Genomic DNA, 21,936 nt, shown 5'->3' with positions numbered 1-21,936 from the left:
TTTCAGTGCCGTGGAAATCCAGGCTCCAGGATGCAGAAGCTTACTGGGATCATCATAGTATTCTATGTTGAAGAAGATCACTGCAGGAGAATGGAAGGAAAGGTGCAGGGTATGTGTGTATGCCTGAAATACAACTCAGGCCTACATTCCCAAACACTCTTTCTCTCGAAGCCTCCAAGACCTAAACTGCAGAAATCAACCCTATAGAACCAGAGTTGTTGGTTGTTGTTGTGTTTGTCCTTCATTCTTGAAGAGGACCGTGACATCAAGATGATGACATGACTTGCAGTTGATTTTGTTTTGAGTGAGGAAAGGCTGTGCAAGGTCACCAACCTCACTTTCTTCTCCTGAGCCATCTGGATCCAGTGGCCTGATATTCATCAGGATGGCTGGAGATGGCTCAGGATGCAATGCAAGACCCTGGCCGTTTCAGGCTAAGATCAGTTTGAATGAGATACACCCATTCAATGAATAGACTTCTTTAAGTAGTTGCTCAAGGGATGGCCCCTTTAATAAAAAAAAAAAATTAAACTGAGAGGAGAAGACCCTCAGGGTTCTTGGGTAAAAGAGAAACAATTACTATTTAGTATTTAATATAGAACCAGAATGACAGCTTTTGAAACTGCCTGTGCTGGGCTAGAGAACTGAGGGACAAAGAAAGCAGTATAGGATACTGGAATCAGCCACTGGGTGAGAGGGGTGGGTGGTAGGAGGGTGTCCTGTGTGGCACTCCACTAAGTGGAGTTTCCTGAGAGGAAAAGCTTAGCATCTAGTTGGGGCCAGTTCTGTCCCCTCAGGGGTGGAGACAAACTTATGAATGATGAATTGCCCAGTGTCGAAGGAAGCTAAGATGCTTTGAGGTCCAGGCCCCAAGGAAACTACCGTCAGAAGAGAAACCATCGTCTATTCGTGTGACTGAAACTAATCGAGAAGTTTTGGAAGGAGTCTCATTTACTTTCATTGTTCTCCTCTGGGGCTACCTGAACCTTCCTTTTTATGGTCACATTAAGGCAGACAGAAATCTGAAAGAGATCTCCTTCCCTATGGGCTTTGATGTACATTACATTGATGATGTTGTGTTGACTGAGTCAGGTAAGGCCACAGTGGCAGAGACCCTAAATATGAGGGTAGTTCATTTAAAGGATATGTGGTGGTAAATACACCCTCAGAAAGTCTAGGGTCCAACCCACTCATTCAAATTTCAGGAATGAAAAGGGTGGGAAAAATCTTGAAGATTCTGGGCCTAGTCTAGAATAAGCTACTGATATTTGCTTTCTAATTATCTAACAAGGAAGCCTAAAACCTTAATGAACTCAAGGTTTTTGAGAACCCATATTCCTTAATTGAGTATTCTAATGTCTCTCATTTATCAAGTTGCCTACCAGTACATTTCTTTTGATGGGGGCCCAGATAGATTATAGCCCTGCAAAATCTAAAGCAGGCTGGCCAGCAGTCTCTCCCAGAGAGACCTTTACGACCTACAAAGCCTTATGTTTCTAGGGAGTCTCTATCCATAAAGACCAGGCACAGTAGAGTTCTTGGTAGGCACTAAAGGGCCCAGAATAAGTGATTGTTAGGTTTCTGTAGCTACAAGTTCTCCAAAACTATATCCCATTTGAAAAGTATTTGCTTGCCAATATTGGGTTCCAACTGCTACTGAATAGATGACACAGGGTCATATAATTACTCTTCTCCTAGAAAATGTCTATCAAAATAGTTACTCTAATAAAATGAGGGGGGCATAGAAGCTCATATTGCTAAATGGACACCTGGGCCCTTTCAGTGTTAGAGCCCTTCACAAACAGGTGAGTTGTGTTTGTTCTTCATTTTTGAAAAGGACCATGACGAGAGAAATGATGACATGACTTGCACTTGACTTTGATTTAAGTGAAGAAGGGCTGAGCAAGGTCACCAACTTTACTTTCTCCTCCTGAGCCATCTGGATCTAGTGACCATATATTGATCAGGATGACTGGAGATGGCCCAGAATGCAATGAGAGACCATTGGCCTTTTAGGCTAAGGCCTTTTCAGGTACTCACTTAAAGTCAGGTAATGCCCAATCATGGAACAGACCTCGCTTCTTTAAGAAGTGAGTTAAGGGTTAGCCCCTTTATGCCAGAGATTGATGCCTTTAATCCAAGGTATAGAATTTGACCTTCTCTGCTAGTTCAACGGGCCCTCACCTCTGAAAACCTGGATCCTGAAGAATGTTGTTTTGTTTGGTCTATCTATGGTTCCATCTGCTTTGAGACAGGCATGTGCAACTGGGCTTCAGTATCCACTAATCCAACAGCAGAGGGATACCCTAGAGCAGGGATGGGGAACCTGTAGCCTTTTTTAAGTCACATGTAACCCTCTAGGTCCTCAAGTATGGCCCTTTGGGTGAATCAAAAATTCACAGAACAACTCCCTTTAATAAAAGGTTCCCCACCCCTGTCCTAGAGAATAGGTTCCTGGCAAGTTCTTCCAGTTGGCTGAGATGGTTGTCATATGAGAGAACCTTGAGGGATAGGGCAAAGAAGATCATTCATATAATTCCTGGGTAGTGGCTGTAAATCTGGCCAAGTGGTTTGGGAGCTGGAGAGTATAGAGCTGGATAATCAAAGATTCTTCAGGACCAATGAGGGTATTTTACCTATGCTTCCCATTGAGCACAATTGTTTGTGGGATTCCTCAGTACTCACCAGAGACATCATATGCTAAACAAGATTGAGCCATTAAAAGAAGATAATGGGGATGAGTAGAGATTGGAGAGTGGGCCCATTGCCAAAATAGATATTGGGATAATGATGCCATCTTGTGCTTGGCATAGGACCATATTATTCCCCTAACTAAGGACAAGGCACAACTATTCCTGCTGAACTGGATTCTTTGTGCCAGTCAGAGAATCCACCCAACCCAACAGGCAAAGTTACCATCTCATGGTAAGAGGTCTGCCTCTGCTAATACAGTAGCATCATCATTATGTACCTGACTTCCCATGTCAGGTGTCCAAACACCCAAAAGTCAAGTTTGTGATAAATTGGTGTCACTCTACAAAAAGGAAGGGCTTTTTAGACCAGCAATTTCTGGTATCCAGTCTCCAGGAACACTTACATGACAAGAATGAAATATTTTTGCCAGAACCTTTTCAGTCTTTTCTTATTTTATTTACAGAAGTCCTCTTCAGAGACTTCTGTATGACCTGGAGAAATAGTGCAGGTCTCCTTCAACTGGTAGGCTTCCTTTCTTCTGAGATGGCTCAGATAACTCATTTCCAGAAAGGATTTGAGAGACCAAGGTTGTGATCTGGTTGTGAGGAGCCTTGCTTTCTAATAACATGGTAAAGGTGAAATGTTTATAAGTATGGTAAGTGTGTACTTAGAATAAATGTGATTTTCTGGTAATTCCGAGTCCCTGAATGAGAGTGAAAGTCCTTATTTAGCCTGTGAAAGGGATAGGCCCTTTTCCAAGGGGTCAAAGATTTTGTATATTTCCCTGATGTGAGTCTTAGGGAAGGAGGTTTTGAGGGGTGAACCAGGGATTACCCAATGGGTGTTCCTTTAGGGAGAGCCAAGGTATCAACTTGCATTTTGGAACAGGTTGCATGTAAGAGCTTAACAAACTCTTTGCTGCTTTATTTAATTTTTTTCTCTTATTCATTCATTTGTTCATTTATATATTCATTCATTCATTCATCTATGTACTTATTCTCAGTTTTCGACATTCACTTCCACAAAATCTTGAATTTAAAATTTTCTCCCTATCTCCCCCCTTCTCCCACCCCAGGACAGTTTGTATTTATTACCCTTTCCTCCAATCTGCCCTCCCTTCTATCACCCTCCTCTCTTATTCCCTTCCTCTTGCTTTCCTGTAGGATAAGATAAACTTTCATACCCAACTGACTGTGTATGTTAATCCCTCCTGAAGCCAAATCTGATGAAAGGAAGGCTCATTTATTACCTTCCCCTTCTTCCTCTCCATTGTAAAAGCTCTTTCTTGCCTCTTTTATGTAAGATGATTTACTACATTCTACCTCTCCCTTTCTCTTTCTCGTAGTACATTCCTCTCAACACTTAATTTTCTTTTTTAGATATCATCCCTTCATATTCAGCTTGCCCTGTGCCCTCCCTCTCTCTCTCAATCTCTCTTTGTCTCTATGTATATATACACACATATACATGTATATAAATGCATATGTGTATATATATGTGCGTGTACACACATATATATTTCCTCCTGTGCCTTCCCTCTCTTTCTGTCTCTCTCTGTGTATATATATATATATATATATATATACACACATATGTGTATATATATATGCATATGTGTATATATATGTGTATACACACATATATATTTCCTTCAACTATCCTAATACTGAGAAACATCTCATGAGTTACAAATATAATTTTTCCATGTAGGAGTGTAAACAGTTCAACTTTAATAAGTCCCTTATGGTTTCTCTTTCCTGTTTACCTTTTCATGTCTCTCTTGATTCTTGTATTTGAAAGTCAGATTTTCTATTCAGCTCTGTTCTTTTCAACAAGAATGCTTGGAAGTCCTCTATTTCATTGAAGTTCCACTTTTTCCCCCTGAAGTATTATACTCGGTTTAGTTGGGTAGGTGATTCTTGGTTTTAATCCTATCTCCTTTGACTTCCAGAATATCATATGCCAAGCCCTCAAATCCCTTAGTGTAGAAGCTGCTAAATCTTGTGCCTGATTATATTTCCATAATACTTGAATTGTTTCTTTCTGCTGCTTGTAATATTTTCTCCTTGACCCAGGAACTCTGGAATTTGACTACAATATTCCTAGGAGTTTTCCTTTTGGGATCTCTTTCAGGAGGTGATTGGTGGATTTTTTTTTCATTTCTATTTTACCCTCTGGTTCTAGAATATCAGGGCAGTTTTCCTTGATAATTTCTTGAAAGATGATGTCTAGGCTCTTTTTTTTAAAATCATGGCTTTCAGGTAGTCCCATAATTTTTAAATTATCTCTGCTGGATCCATTTTCCAGGTCAGTTGTTTTTTTCCAATGAGATACTTCACATTGTCTTCTATTTTTTCATTCTTTTGATTCTGTTTTATAATTTCTTGATGTCTCATAAAGTCACTAGCTTCCATTTGTTCCATTCTAATTTTTATGTAATCATTTTCTTCAGTGAGCTTTTGGACCTCTTTTTCCATTTGACCCACTCTGCTTTTTTAAAATTTTTTTAAATATTTAATTAATTAATTTGTTTTCAGTTTTCAACAGTCACTTCCACAAGTTTTAAATTTTCTCCCCCTCCCTCTACCCTTCCCAAGACAATCTTAAATGGGTTCTACACATACATTCATATTAAACACATTTTGAGTCTCACCACCCTGAGAACAAAGAGCTTTTATTTAAACTGCAAAGATTTGATATCACCTACCATATAATTTAAATCTGAGAATTTGTCACTCCGTTGGGGGATGGAAGAGCCTAGGAATTTGGACTTTCATTATCCTCCAAATTGTTTTTCTTCTTTCTTCTTTTTATTTATGATGACTATTTTGGGGAATGAGAACACATATATTTTTCTTTTCTCTTCCAGGACTGCCTCTACCATGGAGGATTATCTGATAAAAGTCCTAAGTAATAAGTCCTAAATAATAAAAGTTCTAAGTAAAAGTCCTAAATTATAAAAAGTCTTCCAGTCTGTAAAGCTCTGCCTCCTTTCATACAGCTTCTTGGTAGTATTGACATAGTTTTCTGGTTTTTAGGCACATAAAGCCAATCAAAGGGGTTGAGTGCTTGTTCACCTAGGGGTATAAATGATTCTATTGACTTGGGATCGGTGCTCTTTCCAACTTGGTGGCTATAGGAAGACCATGCTACCAGTCACTATACCCTACTGCATGTTTTCATGTGGAGATGGGGGGACATGTCTATACAAGCTAAGTGCTGCTGTATGTATCCTTGTTCCATATCCTTGCTATGATAGGATTAAGTAAGCCATTTAAAACACCTGTTCAATGATGTATGCGTGCCTAATTTCCTCCCAACATCAATAATCATAATAATTGCCAACATTTATATAGTATTTATGTGTACTAGGCACTATGTTAAGCACTTTATAATTATTGACTCACTTGATTCTCACAACCCTAAGAACAAAGGGCTTTTATTATCCTCATTTTACAAATGTGGAAAGAAAGGCAAAATAGGTAAAATGATTTGCCCAGGATTGCGTAGTTATTAACTGTGTGGTTAGATTTGAATTCAGGTCTTCTTGACTCCAGGTCTGAAGTTCTTTCTAGTGTGCCACTTAGCTGCCCCTGAGCATTGAAGCTGAACTAACAGGGTGCTAGTGCCAGGCTCGCTAGTAACAAATGAGGGAACTTAGGGGATTATTACAGCAGGTGGTAGTGGGAATTGAGTGAACCACATTGATTATCTTGTGACTCAGTTGTGGAGCTAGCTCAGCTCCCTTTCTATTCTGTGGGTCTAGTCTAACTTCTGTCTTGTGAGAAAATTTTGTTCAATTGTGAAAATTGGCAAAAACAACCTTATTGTGTTGCTTGAACCTAGCACTGGTGAAATTTAAACTGGCATGGCTGTTTTTGCCTCTACCTGCTATTTAGAGACCCTTAACTAAGAACCTAAGTTACACTGTCTAGAAACCTAGTCAGGCCTAAAGATTGATATAAGAAGCTTTCTCATAATTGTACGTCTTAAGCAACCCGTATGTCTTATCTGAAGACTGGCCCCATACTGACCAATTAGTTACCGTTCCTATGTTCCTTTGATTGTTCATTTAGGGGAAATGGTACACCTCTTTTTCTGATTTCAGGGAATGCACCTGTTCATTCTCTCTCTCTCCCAACTTGAAAAGTCTCTAATGTTTTCTCCAATTAGAAATCAGATACCCTAATGTTATATCCTGGTTAATTGTTTCTTTTTAATTTACTGGCCTTATGTGATTGTTTTTCATGTATAAAAATCTGTCTCCCTCTGTATTCCCTAAGCTGAGGAAGGGTTCTGATGCTTATTTGTTAGGCAATTGACATGCATTGCTTAATAAATCAATATTCTCAGAAGCTCAGACCTTTGTTTCCTCAGTCATTTCATCTTTCACCTGCCACACATACCAACCTCATCATTCAACTGAAATTGCTCCCTCCAAAGTTATTAATAATCTCTTAATTACCAAATCTAATGGCCTTTTATCAATCTTCTTGATCTCTCTGCAAACTTTGATTATTGGATGTTCAACCAAGTCATTCTCGCTAACTGTGTATCCCCTGGGCTCTGACCTGGACTACCTTCTCTTCATTATTTATAATATTTCCCTTGGTGACCTCATTAGCTTCCATGCTCTCAATTATAATCTCTATGCAGATGTCTCAATTCACTGTCCTAGCCCTAACTTCCTTCACCTCTCCAGCTGCCTATTGAGCATCTCAAAAATGTCCCATAGACTTCTTAAATTTCCTGTTTCCAAAACTGAATTAATTATATTTTTCCCAAAACTATTCCTTCTTCCTAATTACTACCTCATTACTATTGAAGGCACCACCATCCCCGCATCACTGAGGCTCACAACCTTTGTGTCATTCTTTATTCCTCAATCACCCCATATCCTGTCAGTTGTCAAGTCTTGTCATTTCTACCTTCATTCATATATTTTTGTTTCTCTTCACTGATCCTTCTACTATCTTGGTTCCTTCCTCCTTTCTGGTCTTCTTACATCTTGCTTACCTTGTGCGATCCAGTGACACTGATCTTCCAGTTGTTCCTGGTACAGGACACTCCATCTTCCAGCTGAGCATTTTCACTGGCTGTCTGCCATGTGTCATCTCTTTCCTCTGGCTTCCCTGTCTTCTTTGGAGTCTTAGATAAAGCCTCACCTTCTGCAAGAAGACAGTTCTGGTCCTTCTGAAGCTTCTCTCTGAGATTATCTCTAACCCATCCTCTACATATCTTATTTCTACTTAGTTGCTTGCATGTTACTTCCTTCACTAGACTGAATTCCTTGCGAAGAGAGACTACCTTTTTGCCTTTCTTTATATCCTCAGTATTTAGCACAGGACCTGGAGAATAGTAGGTACTTAATAAATGCCAGTTGATTGAACTGAATCCTAATTCCAAGAACTCTAAGGGAAATAATTTAAAGGTTATATTTGACTTACATCTTCTTGTTGTTCAGCTGTGTCTCATGCTTTGTGATGCACTGGACCATGCCAACACTATTCATGAGTTTTCTTGGCAAGTATACTGGAGTGGTTTTCCATTTCCTTCTCTAGTAGATTAAGGCAAACAGAGGTTAAGTGACTTGCCCAAAGTCACACAGCTAGTATGTGTCAGGCCAGATTTGAATTCAGATTTTCCTGACTCCAAGCTCAGCCCTCTGTCCATTGAGCCACCTAGCTGCCTCCTGACTTATATATCTAGGCTCTCCCTATAAAGGAAGTAGTAGAAAGGTATATAAATCAGGTATTTTTCCACAGAAAAGAAATGCTTTGACTGAGCTTCTTATATCTTGTTGCCTCCAGTAGTCAATCAGCAAACATTTCTTAGGTGCCTACTATATGGCAGGCACTATGCTAAACACTGGGAATACAAAGAAAGGCATAGGACAGTCCCTGCCCTTTAGGAACTCACAATATAATGGGGGAAGAGAACACATATAAAGAAACTAAAAAGCAGGGGATGAGGATTAAGGAGAATGGTGATGAAGTACTGTTGCCAGGGTGGGAAATGAGTGGAACTCACATGAGTAGAATTGATTTTATCCTGCAGCATGATGAGTTTCTGGAAATCCTGAAATACAGGGGGTCAGCTAGATGGGAAATGATGATCCAAAGTGAAAACATTAATCTCAGAATTACTGTCACTCAACTTGTGTTCATCCTTAGTTTTCAAAGAAGACCATGACATCAGAGAAATGATGATATGACTTGCACTTGACTTTGATTTGAGTGAGGAAGGGCTGTGCAAGGTCACCAACCTCACTTTCTCCTTCTGAGCCATCTGGATCCAGTGACCAGATATTCATTAGGATGACTGGAGATGGCCCAGGATGCAATGGGAGACCTTGGCCTTTAAGGTTAAGGCCTTTTCAGGTACTCACTTAAAGTGAAGTAATGCCCATTCAGTGAATAGGCCTCTTTAAAAAGAAGTCAGGGGATGGCCCCTTTAAATAGAAAAGAAAAATAAATAAATAAATAAGTCCCTCTGGGTGGGGCAAGAGCCTCAGGGTTGTCATTTTGAAGAGAAACAGTTACTATTGTCTCTAAGCCAGGAGGGCCCACAAAACAGCCACTGAGTGGAGCTTGGGCAGGGACCCATGGTTGTTCAATCTATTGGCTTTAGAGTGCACTGGCTGGTCACTCATCTAAGCTCAGGAAAGAAACATAAAGGGGTGACAAATGATTTGAGAACTAGTCTCAAGCTCATGTAGGCTGCATACTGGCCACCATGTGTGAGCAGTTCTCCATTTATGCTGATTTGAAGGAAGGCACTCCTCATGGGAACTCAACAGAGAACTTCAGAGTCCTTGCACTCTTGGCAGAAGATAAGAGAGAAGTCTAGAAGTCAGGCTAAATCCCTTTAAAAGTCTATTTAGTGGCTGGTTCTCATTGGCTTAGTTGTCAATCTTCTCTGAAGCAGCCACTTCCCCTTGCTTCCATAACGGGGATAAAGGGACCATCCTGGGTATACTGGACTGTCTCAAAGCACCAAGTTTTTATTTGCTTTTATTTATTTTTAATAAAATATTTATTTATATATATTATACATATCTATTATATACATACAACATATTTATTTATTTAATAAATATATATTTATATGAATATAAATATATATTTATTATTTCACATACTAAATTAGTGTGTAAAAGATGACAAATGTGTGACCAGAAGTGAATCAGCTCCAGGCATGCTCCATAATGTATATTCTAGCTAGAGCCAATGAGGGAGAAAGGTTCCTATGGTTATAACCATTACTCTTCCCTCCCCTCCCCAGTTAAACTGTGGTTAACCATTGCATTGAGGGACTTTATGTATTTCATTGCTTAAAGGAAGGTGACAGGTTAACAGGTGGTAAAGCACATAGGAGAAAGCAGATTTTTAAGGTGTGACATATGTATGCATGAAAGACAGAGAAAGAAAGATTGAGAGACAGAGAAAGAAGCAGGCAGTTTTAGAGAGACAGAAAAAGAGATAATGAGTTAGTAATTGAGAAACACACACACAGAGAGAGAAGCAGAGTCAGAGAGAGAGTGAAATTTTAGTTGTTGGAATCTTCCATCTGAGAAGCTTATTTCCTTTGTACATCTCAGGGCTCAAGATAAACAAAAGAGAACTTTTGAAACATTTTTATTCATTTTGAATGGAAATACAAAAAGCCAACAAAAGAGAGAACATTTTTCATGTATATGGCACAACATAAAAAGAGGACAATATAAAACCATGAATATTCATTTCATACTGTTAACTTTTTTTGAAAAACCATATCATAAGTACTACTGTTCAAAGTCATAATGCTTTTCTGTGCTTCCTTCCAAGTTTTCTTTTGTTTTCTGCTGTGTACTTTTAATTTTTCTTCCTCTCTCCCCACCGCACCTGAGAGAAAGCTATCATTAGACACAAATATGTATGCATATGTAAAATCATACTACAGATACTTTCATTTATCACTTCTTTCTCTGGATGTGAATGGCATCTTCCTGTATAAGTCCTGTTGATTTGAATATTTATAATACTCAAAATATTCAGAGTTCTTCTTGGACAGTATTGCTTTTTAATGTATACAATGTCCTCTTGGTTATGCTCATTTCACTCATTATTTCATTCAAGGATCTTATTGGGAAGGTTTCTAGCATAATTATTCACTTTACAAATCATGTTTGCCGATGGTTTTAGGTAGATGCTTCTAAACATTTTAAGGAAAAATGCATTTGTACATATGCTTTCAAATTTTTTTTTAGTAGGGATGAGTGTTGTACTTTATCAAAAACTTCTTTTATATCTATTGATATAATTACATAATTTTTGTTACTTTTGATATTGTTACAGTGAATTGTGTTAATGGTTTTCCTCATGTTAAACCACCCCTGTATTCTTGATATGAAGCCCACTTGGTCACAATGTATACTCTTTGTAATATATTATTGTAGTCTCCTACAGTAATAGGTGGGAGTCTATTATTGGCTGGTATTTTATTTAGGATTTTTGTATTCATATTCAGAAATGGTTCTATAATTTTCTTTTTCTGTTTTGGCTCTTCCTGGTTTAGGTATCAGTGCCATATTTGTTTCATAAAAGGAGTTTGGTAGGACTTTTTGCCTTCTATTTCAAATTATTTAATATTGGAATTAATTGATTCTTAAATGTTTGGTAGAATTCACTTGTAAATCTATCTGGTCCTGACACTTTTTCTTTAGGAAGCTCATTCATGACCTGTTTTATTTATTTTTCTAAAATAGATTTATTTAGATATTCTATTTCCTCTTCTGCTTTTAAAAATTTAATTAATTTGTTTTTAGTTTTCAACCATCACTTCCATTAGTCAGATTTTCTCCCCCTTCCTCCCTGTTCCCTCCCCAAGATGACTTGCAGTCATATATGGCTTCTGCATATACATTCTTTTTAAATACATTTTCGCATTAATCATGTTGCATAGAATTAAAACGAATGGGAGAAACCATGAGAAAAACAAAACTGAAACAAAACACAACACAAGAGAAAATAATCTGCTTCATTCTGTGTTCCATTCTCATAGTTTTTTCTCTGGATGTGGATGGCATTTTGCCTCAAGAGTTCTTTGGGAATGTTTTAGGTCCTTGCATTGTTGTGAGGAGCTTGGTCTATCAGAAACAGTCCTTGCACACTGTGGCTGTTAAGGTGAATAATGCTCTCCTGGCTCTGCTCATTTCACTCAGCATCAGTTCATATAAGTCTTTTCAGATTTTTCTGAAGTCTGACTGTTTGTCATTTCTTATAGCACAATAGTATTCCATTGCATTCATACACCACACAACTTGTCCAACCATTCCTCAATTGATAGGCATTTCCTCAATTTCCAGTTCTTGGCCACCATAAAAAGAGCTGCTATAAATATTTTTGTAGATGTGGAGCTTTTCCCCATTTTTATTATCTCTTTGGGTTCCAACCCTCGAAGTGATATTGCTGGATCAAACGGTATGCACATTTTTGTAGCCCTCCTATTAATCTAGGCAGTTTATATTTTTGTAAATATTTTTCCATTTTAAATTGTTAAAAATATTAGCTTACAATTGGACTGAATAACTCCTTATAATTGTTTTGTTTTCACCTTCATTAGTGGCATAGTCACCCTTTTCATTTTTCATATTAGTGATTTGGTTTCTCTCTCTTTTTAAAATCATATTCATCAACGGTTTATCTATTTTATTGTTTTTTTTCATAAAGCCAACATCTACTCTTATTGATTAATTCAATGGTTTTCCTATACTGAACTTCATTAATCTCATCTTTAATTGTTAGGATTTCTAATTTGTTGTTTAAGTGGGAATTTTTAACTTCTTTTGGATTTTTTTTAGTTGCATACCCAATTCATTGGTCTGGTCTTTCTCTATTTTATTTATATAAACATTTAGAGATACAAACCTTCCTTTGATTACTGTTTCTGCTGCATCTCATAGTGTTGGTATGTTGGCACATTATTGTCATTCTCTTTAATGAAATGATTGTTTCTATGATTTTGTTTTTTAATCCACTCATCCTTTAAAATTAGGTTGTTTTAGTCTCCAAATAGTTTTTTTTAAATTTTAGTTAATTTATTTTTAGTTTTCAACATTCATTTCCACAAGATTTTGAGTTCCAAATTTTCTCCCCATCTCCCCCTCCCCCACCCCAAGACAGGCTGCATTCTGATTACTCCTTTCCCCAATCTGCCCTTCCATCTGTTACATCCTTCCCCTCTCTTATCCTCACCTCATCTATTTTCTTGTAGGGCAAGATAGATTTCTATACCTCATTACCTGCACTTCTTATTTCCCAGTTACATGCAAAAACAATTTTTAACATTCATTTTTAAAACTTTGAGTTCCAACTTCTCTCCCCTTCTACCCTCCCTACCCATCCCCACTGAAAAGGCAAGCAATTCAATATAGGTTATACGTATGCAGTTATGCAAAAGACTTCCATAAAAGTCATGTTGTGAAAGACTAACTATATTCCCTTTCATCCCATCCTGACCCCATTTATTCTATTCTCTCCTTTGACCTTTTCCCTCCTCAAAAGTGTTTACTTCTAATTACCCCCTCCTCCCATTTGCCCTTCCTTCTATCATCCCCCTCCACTTATCGTCTCTCTGACTTTCCTGTAATATAAGATAGATTTTCATACCAAATTGAGTGTGCATATTATTCCCTCCTTAAGCCAAATGTGAGGAGAGTAAGTTTCACTTTTTCCCTCTCAACCTCCCCCCTTTTCTTTTCCATTGAAAAAACTTTTTCTTGCCTCTTTTATGAGAGATAATTTGCCCCATTCCATTTCTCCCTTTCTCCTCCCAATATATTCCTATCTTACCCTTAATTTTATTTTTTTAGATATCACCCCTTCCTATTCAACTCACCCTGTGCCCTCTGGTAATATCTGTATAATCCCTCCAACTACCTAAATACTGTGAAAGTCATAGAGTTACAAATATTATCTTTCCATGTAGGAACGTAAACAGTTCAACTTTAGTAAGTTCCTTATGATTACTCTTTCCTGTTTATCTCTTCATGCTTCTCTTGACTCTTGCATTTGAAAGTCAAATTTTTTTCAGCTCTGGTCTTTTCATCAAGAATACTTGAAAGTCCTCTATTTCATTGAATGATCATTTTTCCCCCTGAAGTATTATACTCAGTTTTGCTGTGTAGGTGATTCTTGGTTTTAATCCTAGTTCCTTTGACTTCTGGAATATCCTATTCCAAGCCCTTCAGTCCCTTAATATAGATGCTGCCAGATCCTGTGTTGTCCACAATATTCAAATTATTTCTTTCTGACTGCTTGCAATATTTTCTCCTTGACCTGGGAACTCTGAAATTTGGCCACAATATTCCTAGGAGTTTCTCTTTTTGGGTCTCTTTCAGGAGGTGATCAGTAGATTCAATATTTATTTTACCCTCTGGTTCTAGAATCTCAGGGCAGTTTTCCTTGACGATTTCATGAAAGATGATGTGTAGGCTCTTTTTTTGATCATGACTTTCAGGTAGTCCCATAATTTTAAAATTGTCTCTCCTGGATCTATTTTCTGGGTCAGTTGTTTTTCCAGTGAGATATTTCACACTGTCTACTTTTTCTTTCCTGTGGTTTTGTTCTATAATTTCTTGATTTTTCATGAAGTCATTAGCTTCCAATGAAGAAAGTTATTTTCTTCATTGAGCTTTTGGACCTCCTTTTCCATTTGGCTAATTCTGCTTTTTAGGGCATTCTTCTGCTCGTTGACTTTTTAGATCTCTTTTATCATTTGAGTTAGTCTATTTTTTAAAGTGTTATTTTCTTCATTATTTTTTGGGTCTTTTTTAGCAAGCAGTTGACTCGTTTTTCATGATTTTCTTCATCACTCTCATTTCTCTTCCCAATTTTTGCTCTGCTTCTCTTACTTGATTTTCAAAATTCTTTTTGAGTTCTTCCATGGCCTGAGACCAATATATATTTTTCTTGGAGGTTTTGGATGTAGGAGCTTTGACTTTGTTTTCTTCTGTTTGCATGTTTTGATCTTCCTTGTCCCCAAAGTAAGATTATATGGTCTGATTCTTTTTCTGGTTTTTGGTCATTTTCCCAGCCATTTCCTTGACTTCTGAGCTCTTTGTCAAGATAGTTCTCTGCTTCCAGTGGGGGTGAGGGGGTTGTACTCTCAGTTGCTCGATTCCCCCCCCTACAATCTGTGTGTCTAGAGCTACAGAAACAGTCTGCCTCTGCCTTTGTCCCTGCTGCTGCTGCGGCTGCAGCTGGTTCCTCTGCCCCCTTCCCTTTCTGCCACCCTGGGGCTGGGGCCAGACCACTCCACTCTCCTGCACTGGTTCCCCAGGCTTTTCCCACTGACCTTCCAATTTGTCCTCAGTGTTATAGGGTCATGAAGTCTGGAAACCACCACAGGTGTGAGAGATTCAGTCTCCCCAGTGTCTGCTCAGGTCACCTCTGTGCACTCATGGCTCACACTGGGCTGCCATCTGCTCCCACTGTGGCATGATAGATGCTTCCTGGTGACTTTCCAGGCTGACTTGGGCTGGAGATTTGCCTTGCTCCGTTATTCTGTGGGTTCTGCAGCTCCAGAATTTGTTTAGAGCCATTTTTTACAGATATTTGACTGGGCTTGAGGGCAGGGCTCTAGAAAGTCCGCACTGTTACTCAGTCTTCTTGGTTCCCTCCCTCCAATTAGTTTTTAATCTATGTTTCCATGGTCTCTTATTAAATATGATTTTTATTGTATTGTTATCTGAAAAGAATGAATTGAGTATTTCTGCTTTTCTGCATTTACATACACAGTTTTATGCACTAATACATGGTTAATTTTTGTAAACGTATAATGTATCAATGTGAAAAAAGGCATATTCCTTTCTATTCCCATTCAGTTATCTCCAGATTTTTATCACATCTAGCTTATCTAAGATTCTATTCACTTCCTTAGCTTCTTTCTTATTTTTTTTGTTAGATTTTTCTAATTCTAAAAGGGGAAGGCTAAAGTCCCCCACTATTAACATATTACTGTCTATTTCCACCTGTAATTAGTTAACTTTTCATTTAAAAATTAGATGCTATAGCATTTGCTTTCAAGTTTAATGTTGACATTGCTTCATTTTCTATGATGTCTTTTATCATAATGTAGTTTTCTTCTTTACCTCTTAATTAATTCCATTTTAGCCTTAATTTTGTCTGATATTATGATAGCTACCCTTACTTTTTTTCAGCCTCATCTGAAGCATAATATATTCTACTCCACTCCTTTATTTTAACTATGTGTAACTCTCACTTTAAAATGTGTTTCTTGTAAACAACATAGTGTTGGATTCTGATTTTTAATTCATTCTGCTCTTTTCATTTTATGGGTAAGTTAATCCTATGCACCTGCAGAGTTATAATTATTAGTTGTGTATTTTTATCCATCCTATTTTTACTAACTATCCTTCTCAATTTTTCTTTAAACCCTATCCCTCCTCATAATCTGATATACTTCTAACCACCACCTTCTAATATGCACCCTTTTAAAGAATCCCCTTTTGTCTTCTCCCCAACCCTCATATTCCTTAATATGCCCCTCTAAGAATCCCTCCCTTCTCCTCTCCCCTCACCATCCTACTTTTTGATCTACATAAAGTTTTAAAGGGCTTTTCCTTATTCTGTCACCTTATCTTCCTATTTCTCTATAAATTTAGAACACTTTCATACCCATCTATATGTATATGTTATTCCCTCTTTGACCCATTTCTGATGGGAATAAGGTTCCAGCATTACCAGTTCTCCATCTCCACCTGCTTCTGTTACAGTTCTTCTATTTATATGTGGTTTTTATGAGGTAATTATTCCCTTTCACCTCATTATCTTGATGGGAAATTAAGAGGTCATTGCTAACTTTTGAGAGAGCAGTTTTAGTAAAATAATGTCAGAAGCTGGATTGTCAGGGGTTAAGAAGAAAGTAAGAGGGATGAAAATAAAGGCACCTTTTGTAGAAAACTTTTTAAAGGAGTTTATCTCCTGTAGCACCAGTGAGATATCCACAGCAGCCACTGTGGATATGCAGGTGTATTTCCAGGGTAAATTTTCAAATTATAAACTCTCTTCCTCAAAAATGAAACCAAAATATTTATTCAGATACCAGAAAGTCAATTCCACCATGGTAACAAGGAAGTTTGTGCACATTACCAATATAGGTAGCACTGCATCCCCAAGCCTTCCCTCCTTTAGGCCTCCCCACAAACAAGCTCCCTTAGGCAAAATGCTTCTCTCTCACTCAGGCTAACTGCTCTGCTCTGTTTTGCCTGCTGCCTGTCTCTCAGCTCTACCTCACTCTCTCTTCCTGCTGTACTCATTCAGCAAGTTCTTCCCACCATGGGCTTCATGTGACTCAAGCTGTGGGCTAGGCCAAAGCTCAAAGCAGGTCACATGAGCCTATTAAGGGGCAGGGAAGATCTTCAAATTCCATATACCTAACAAAGGGAACTGAGGATATAGGATGAAAAAGGGGATAGAAGAATCAAGTGAGGGATTTTTGAGGATGGGGGAGACATGGGCATCTTTGTGGGCAGTAGGAAATGAGTCAGTAGATAGCAAGAGACTGAAAATAAGTGATGAAATGGAGAGGACAGAGGAGTCAGTATGTTGGAAGAGATGGGATGTAATGGGATAATTTGGACAGAGGAGTTAGCCTTGGTAAAAAGTAAGGCCACTTCATCATATGAGACAAGGGTGAAGGAGAAGATAGTGGCAGAAGGCATCCAAATGATAGGAAATGAGGAAGGGGGAAAATAAGGAGGTCATAGTAAATGGCCTCAACTTTTTCTTTAATATATGAGGCAAGGTTGTCAGTTGAGAGGATGAGATGAGGGGGAGCCACGGAAGGTTTGAGGAAGTATGAGAAAATTTGGAAAAACTATTGTGGAGAGTAGGATAACATTATGAGTGGTTCATAATATCTGAGGGGACAAAATCCAAGTTATGTGATTAATTAGCAAACCATGAATAATAAAAAGGGCCCTCAGTAGCTAAAAAGATCCTAGAGACATAGGGAAGCCCATAAGGTCACTTAAATTGTGTTTCAGAACAGTTTACCAATCAAAGTCTTAAGTTCTTTGTTCATATGTTCAACCTGATTCAAACTCTAGGGTTGAAAAGGGGTATAAAACCTAAGAATCACTCTGAGACAAGAATAAATTTGAGAGAAGACCATGCCAGTGAAGTGAGATCTTCATTTTGAGTCAGAGGGCCAAATCAGGGCATAGTTTCTTTAAGAATAATTTTGACCATGAAACTAGCATTAACTTTTGAACTAGGGAAGGCTTTTACCCAATGAGTCAATGAATCAATGATTACAAGACAAATTTTATAATGACCAGACTTAGGTATATTACTAAAATCAATTTGCTGGTGCTCAGAAAAAGTATAAGCAAGGAAGAGTCTGCCAAAAATGATAGCATGGAATACATGTGGATTAAATGCCTGAGAAGTAGGACAGAAGGCACAAATACATATAGCAAGAGAAATAATACCAGGGGCAACTCCCACCTTTCTAATCATATCTGCAATCCTTTGTGTGCCATGATGTGCCCCCTTTCCCTACCATTATGAACAGAGAGACCATAGAAACTCTGGGAGAGGAAGGGTTTGCCTTCTTCAATCACCCTGTCCCCAATACCTGCTTGGCATGTTTTCATGTCACAGTTTCAGAGTCATTGTAACATTAAAAAAGGTGAACATTGTCCGAAGCAGAGAGATGGAACATGTGTGTGGGACCTCAAGGGTAGCAAGCCTTGTAGCAGTGTCAGCATGGTTGTTGCCTCTTGAAACAGGATAAATTCCATGAGTATAGACAGGACAACAGATAATGGTCCGAGCAATAGGAAGTCTTAGGGCAAATAAAAGTTCTCCAATGTATTGAGCATTTTATAATGACTTTACCAGAAGATGTTAAGAAGCTCCTCTGTAACCACAGTATCCTGACAGCATGATAAACTCCAAAGATGCATTTTCCTTCCTAATGAAGTCACTTTTTAGCAAGTCTATCATTAGAGAAAGTCCAAGTGTATCAGGATCCCCATGCCAAGACCACCCCTCTTTTTATTCCTATCTTTTTATAATTAGGAGCTACCCTGTTTTCCTGAGCTAAGGCCCAGCCAGTAAGAGTAGCAAAACAACAATCCTTTGTACTTTACCCTCTGGATGAAGTGTGCCACAGCAAAATTCCAGAACTGTTTTACACCAGGTGGTCCCTGATGTTTTACAAGCACCTGCAAGACCCATGAAGATCATGAAGCCCTTCTATGAATCAAACCTGTCTCATTGTTGCTGTTACCCCTCACTGTCAGGCCTACAGCTCACTGCATAACCATTGGTACATATAGATATATGTATATGTATACATATGTTCATATCTATATGTATAGATATGTGTATAGATAGATATAGATGTATAGATACATATGTATAGGTAGACAGATATAGATATATAAATATGGATATATATTAAGATTTGACCTCATTAAAAGGGGTCTCCTTATAGAGGAGGACCTGGCACATGTATCTAGTTTCCCTCCTCCAATGGATTAAAGAAAGCTTTTTGCTGATGACCTCTGTTGGCTCTAATTTTTATTTAGTTTTTATTTTATTTCTTAGAGTTAACCATGATTGTGATGACGTGTGAGTTCTGATAATTTTCAGAGTTAACTGTGGTAAGTGTGTGTGAGCTGTTTGGTATTTTTAGAGTTCACAGCAGTTGCATGACCTCTGTGACTTTTTGGTCATTTGTTTTCAGACTTGACAGTTGGTGTCAGAAATTACCTTCTTCCTCACTGCAGGTGTGATTGGAGGCATGGTACCTACGTGATTCCATTGAGCTCCACTTGAATTGACTTCAAGAGTGGCAGTGGGTGATTTTCCTGCTCTGATTCTCCTGTCTTTTGGTCAAGCTTTGCTTTCTTGGAGGATTGTTGTAACCAAAGAAAGGATCTGTCTTTCTCTTCTGGGAGTTTTTGTTTACCCTCTGGTTGCAATATGGGAAACATGGTAATTGAGAATGCACTGCTCCAGGGTTTATGCATTCAGTCCATGGAACAGAGCCATACATGTTTCTTAAGTAATTGACATAATTTGACATTGTTGGCTAACTTGGGGTTCTTTTGATCTTTAGAGAACTATTAGAACAATTGAATGTAGAACTGATCCCTCCATATATGATTGCAGCAAAGGAGGCCATTCATGAAGGATCCCCAGGATTGGAAGACAAAAAAACATTCCCACAGGTTACAAGGGCATTGTGTGATCCAAGATTTTTAAGCTTCCGTGTTCCAAATATTAGATTCAATTTATAATGAACAAGTGGCTGCGCAGATGCCAACAGTTCACTACGAATTTCCCAATGGCTACAACTGTGACTTTGGTTCTGAGCAAACTTCCTCGAAGGGTTATTTGACTGGTCTAATGTGAAGGGGTTATCAGGCAACACAATGTTGGGAGTCAGTCATATTGTTACCACAAGCACTGGATGTGTGTGACATTGATATCAGACCAGGTTTTTCTGGCAGTGTCACAGTGGCAGGAGGAAACATTCTAATATAGAATTTCACATATAGATTGAATCAGGGGCTGTCTCAGAAGATGCCTCAGAGCATGAGATTGAAGTGGATTGCAAATAACACAGCCCTGGAACAGCGATTTAGTTTGTGTATTGGTGGCTCAATTCTGGCCTCCCTGAGTACCTTTCAACAGATGTGGATTTCCAAACAAGAGTATGAAGAAGAAGGAAAGCAATGTGTAAAAAGGAAATGCCCTTGAAGTCAGTTCTGAAAAAAGAACCAAACTGTGGCCTTCCGTACGATCCTTTATACTTCATAGCTTTAATATACTCAAGAATGAAAATGAACGTCTTTTGTAGAATGTACATTTTTACGTACTTCCATTTCCATTTAACAAATTTTAAAGCCTTTAATGGGTCATATAACTTAAAATGAGTTTTTGCCCTCCTTGTAAAGCAAGAATAAGCATTTTGTAATTTCTGTATAAATATCTATTTTCTCTAAATGTTTTCCTTTTAGTAAACTGCTTTCAACCCTCTGATTAGCGTACTGATTTTCAAATGATTGGTAGAATTTTTATTGACTAATAAAACTTACTGCCGATACCTTTCGCTCATACTTACAAAACCAAATAATAAAGATTTCTATTGACTATGGGAAAAAAAGGAAATATTTTGATGAAGCCAGCAAGAAAATTAAATACCTGAATGCGATATATTTTTTTTAATGGCTACTGGAAACCACCAGGTGAAAAACCTTTTGTAACTTAGATTATTTTAATGTTTAATAGAATTATTGTCTATATGTCTGTCTTATCATTTTGTCTGTGTTCATGTCTTTGTAAAATGTAGGAAAATCTTTGTCTTATGTCATATTTGTGTTGTTTGTAGATTCTATTACCTTGAAGGATTTCAAAAAAAGAAAATGCAGCCAGCTAGAAAAACTTTAATAGCTATAGTCAGAGAGTTTAGAACACTGGGAAAGATTAATCAATTCTCCCAGTAAGTAGGATTAACTTCTGCTTTGGGCTTTCTGCAGGAGATTCAGTTGTAAGAAATGAAGAAAATAAAAAAAAAATCTATAAGACACTTTTTTCCCTGTCATTTCAGCTTTGGCCATGTTGGAATTAGAGAAATAAAGTCAGATAATCAAAAATTATAAAATTGCTAGAAACACCTTAGCAGATTTGGAGGTTTGGAGATTAATCATTAAGGACTTTGAAGCTTTATCATTTTTAATTTTGCAAGGGTGAACTACTGAGATTGTGCATAATTTCAGGAGCTCACTCCTTTCTGAAATATCTTAGCAAGTTTTGGGGTACCACTCTCTAGATTTTAAGGAAAAATAAGAATTGAATTCTATAAATAATCCTCTCCCTCCCCCAGATGAATAGCCTCATTTTTTTAGGACAATGAAGGAAAGCAGCTGGTTTGGAAATAATCCCAGAATGAAGAAAAAAAAATATAGCTGTATGGTTTGCACTTAATAGCCACCTCTTGTTAACCCTTCCTTGACCATGAAAAGAGAAAGTTTGTTTAAACCAGAGATCTCCTATAACTCCCCTAGTTCAGAGACCCTCTCCCTCTGATCCCATTAACTTTCTTATCTTAGATCAGGTTCCCAAATAATAGGTGTTGGAAAAAATGTTGGAAAAATGCAATGAAATGAGTTACCTTCCAGTTGCAGAAATTAATTAGCTGTGTAATCTTAAGTTATCTCTGTTT

General features: G+C 37.9%; 1 pseudogene; it reads left to right on the top strand.

The window, feature by feature from the left end:
* Nucleotides 1–1,761: 1,761 nt before the first annotated feature.
* LOC140507996 (actin-like protein 6A pseudogene) lies at nt 1,762–21,479 on the top strand (annotated as a pseudogene).
* Nucleotides 21,480–21,936: the final 457 nt, after the last annotated feature.

Source organism: Notamacropus eugenii, chromosome 5 (genome assembly GCF_028372415.1).
Source record: "Notamacropus eugenii isolate mMacEug1 chromosome 5, mMacEug1.pri_v2, whole genome shotgun sequence".
Taxonomy (NCBI): domain Eukaryota; kingdom Metazoa; phylum Chordata; class Mammalia; order Diprotodontia; family Macropodidae; genus Notamacropus; species Notamacropus eugenii.
The sequence above is the reverse complement of the archived record's forward strand: the minus strand, read 5'-3'. Positions and strand labels throughout refer to the sequence as shown.